Source organism: Hevea brasiliensis, chromosome 8 (genome assembly GCF_030052815.1).
Source record: "Hevea brasiliensis isolate MT/VB/25A 57/8 chromosome 8, ASM3005281v1, whole genome shotgun sequence".
NCBI classification, from domain to species: domain Eukaryota; kingdom Viridiplantae; phylum Streptophyta; class Magnoliopsida; order Malpighiales; family Euphorbiaceae; genus Hevea; species Hevea brasiliensis.
In genome coordinates this window covers 38,556,089-38,558,833 of record NC_079500.1, presented here as the reverse complement: position 1 = coordinate 38,558,833, position 2,745 = coordinate 38,556,089, and the positions used below count along the sequence as shown (strand labels likewise).

Here is a 2,745-nt window from a genome sequence, read left to right as displayed (position 1 = left end):
AACCTACGGGGTTTCCAACACAACCCAACCACACACATGCCCAAAGATATTTCACAAATAGCTAACAGTATAAAGATCTCATAAACTCATTGTATGAACTACATACTCAATAACCATACTCAATCCAAAATATTAAAGTTGTTTACACCCTCAAAACTTCTGATCAATTACATAAGATAATATTGTCCTATACAAGAATATCCATACTGTATGAAACTAATCCTATGCAGTCAATTTATTTAATTGAGTCTTCCACCTTCTAGTCGCCTGTCAAATGCTGCCTATGCCTCCTGCACTGCCTTGCCCTTATTTGGACCTACGAACGTTCACAAGAACAATCCGCTAAGCAATAATTCTTAGTGGTGTATTTACCCTTGTGTTGTGCGTGGTAATATGCATAGAATGTATATAATATGACATGCTATAATGTATAGATATAAGATGAGCAAATACCAACATAAAGACATCTATCATTCATTAAGATATAATCATTATAATATATATACATATTATGAATCATACTAATCATAATTCACATGGTAATTGCAAGTCACATACATGAACACCATTATAATAAGAATTTATGTGTATGATTCCCAATGTCATTTGTATGCACCTTCATGCTCATTTATAACATCTAAACACACCAATCTCCATATTATTCCCACACACATATGATATTATCATGTAACATAACCATGTGCACAAATCAACACCTCAAGCGTCATGCCACATTAATTTCCATATAATTCATTACCATATTGCCCATGTCTTTTATAATGGTGGTGACAAGTGACACGTCATGGCTTTTAGCCAAGAATTTCCTCCCCTTGATTCCCATCATGGCTCCTTACCAAGTACACGTCATGGCTACATGCCAAGTAAATTCACGTCATGGCCCTAGGCCAAGTAAATCCACGTCATGGCCCTAGGCCAAGTAAATCCATGTTGTGATAATTTAAATCACGTATACGCATATATAAATAAATGACTAGTCATACTAGGGGGCATTAAAAACATAATGTCACCATTAATTATCTTTAACATGGGCTTAATTTGATGTTTCCAGCAATAAATATCATATATGTGGCTGTTCATATCATTTACAACTCATTTAATATAATAATGGCGCATGCAATGCAATAATCAACATGTAGCATAATTTCTAGAAAATGGTTGCATAACTGTCATTTTGTAAAATATTTTATTAATTCTACAGTAGTCTAATTATTATTAAACTTTACTGAAACATAACATTATGAGTCTATTTAATTCTTCAACTTGTTTCACCTCAATCTGAGTTACAGAGCTCCAGTTATGAATTTTTTTACAGCTGCTGTGCACTGATAGGACTTGCACAGGACCCGCACAGAGCACTAAAACATTTTGCTCTCTTTTAGTATGCTACATTCCAAATTAGCCTTTGACCCAAACTACAAAGTTATAGGGCTCTCTTAGAACTTGAATTTAGACATAAGATTCAATTAAAAATCATTCTTATAGCCCAAATTATGATCAGTTAAAATTGTTATAACAAAATAAAGTATAAATTTCAGTAGCAATACAAAACAAAGCAACAATTTTGCACAAGTAATATGTAATTCGATTTGACAAGATCAGTTTTTCCACAAAACATGAAATTTTTAGCTCTTTGATTGAAGTTCATTTTAAGCATAAGATTTGCATGAAAACCATTTAAATTAGTTAAGTTATGCCCTTTCAAAGTGGGTTATTCCAACAGTACTATAATCAAACTTAAATCAAACAGCATATAGGCAATCTATTTTCACAACAACACCCATACAATTTACATCAAATCAAAGGCCAAAGCCCAAGGGTAAAACACTGACCTATTGAACATGATTTCCAGCAAATTAAAATCCACAATTTTGCCTCCAAAGATTCAAATCAATCGGCCAACACCAAAAAACCCCCAATTTGATAACCTAACTGCATAACCTCATACAATCAATACACAATTCCATTTGGCCATTGCTAAAATCATCAAGGGAGGGTTTTACTTACCAAAAATCAATTGAATCTCCCCTTAATTTCTCTCAATTCAATTCGGCTAACTAGGGTTTAGTTCTTCCCTTGCACCAATCTTTAAAACAATAAACCCCCAATTCAATTCTCAACATGAAATTGAAAAAGAATTCAAGAAGAGAAGAAAATCAATAGTCTCTTACCTCAATTCAATTCGGCATTTCAAGATTCTCTCTTCAACACGTTTTCTTCAATTTTTTAATGCCAAGAATCGATTAAATCAATGATTGGGGAAGAGGGAATTCGACTATGGAAGGTGTAAGGGTTTGGCATGCTCTTCCTTTGTTTGATTGAAGAGAAATTTGATGGAGTTAAGAGTGTGGTGTCGGCTAGGGTATAGAGAATAGGGTTTGTACCTGAAGTGTTTAGCTTATTTAGGTTTTATTAATAATAAGATGAGGGAAAATGTAATTAGGGCCAAAATAGTTTAATGGGCTCAACCCACTCACCCCTTGCTAAAGTAAAATAGCCCAATTACATTAATTAACTCTCTAATTGAGCAATTAACATTAATTATGGAACAATTAAATTAATTCCTAATGCAATTGAATAAAATTACTCAAATTAACTTAATTTCATAATAACTAATCCATTTACAACTAGGGCACAAGTGAGGGCGTTACAGGCATAGTTTCATATAATGTTACTTTTTTTTAGTCATTTTTTATTTTATTTTTTTAATTTTGTTTAATAAAATTA

The 2,745-nt window shown here is 32.6% G+C and overlaps 1 long non-coding RNA gene across 2 annotated transcripts; it reads right to left on the bottom strand.

Annotated features, from left to right (window-relative positions):
• Window positions 1–580: 580 nt before the first annotated feature.
• On the bottom strand, window positions 581–2,362 carry LOC110641173 (uncharacterized). 2 transcript variants are annotated; one of them, XR_009150797.1, is made up of 3 exons: window positions 2,190–2,362; window positions 2,026–2,104; window positions 581–870 (listed from the first exon to the last, which is right to left on the bottom strand). It is a non-coding gene; the product is annotated as an uncharacterized LOC110641173 (long non-coding RNA). The 2 variants fall into 2 exon arrangements; XR_002492244.2 differs by lacking the exon at window positions 581–870 and adding an exon at window positions 1,877–1,950.
• Window positions 2,363–2,745: the final 383 nt, after the last annotated feature.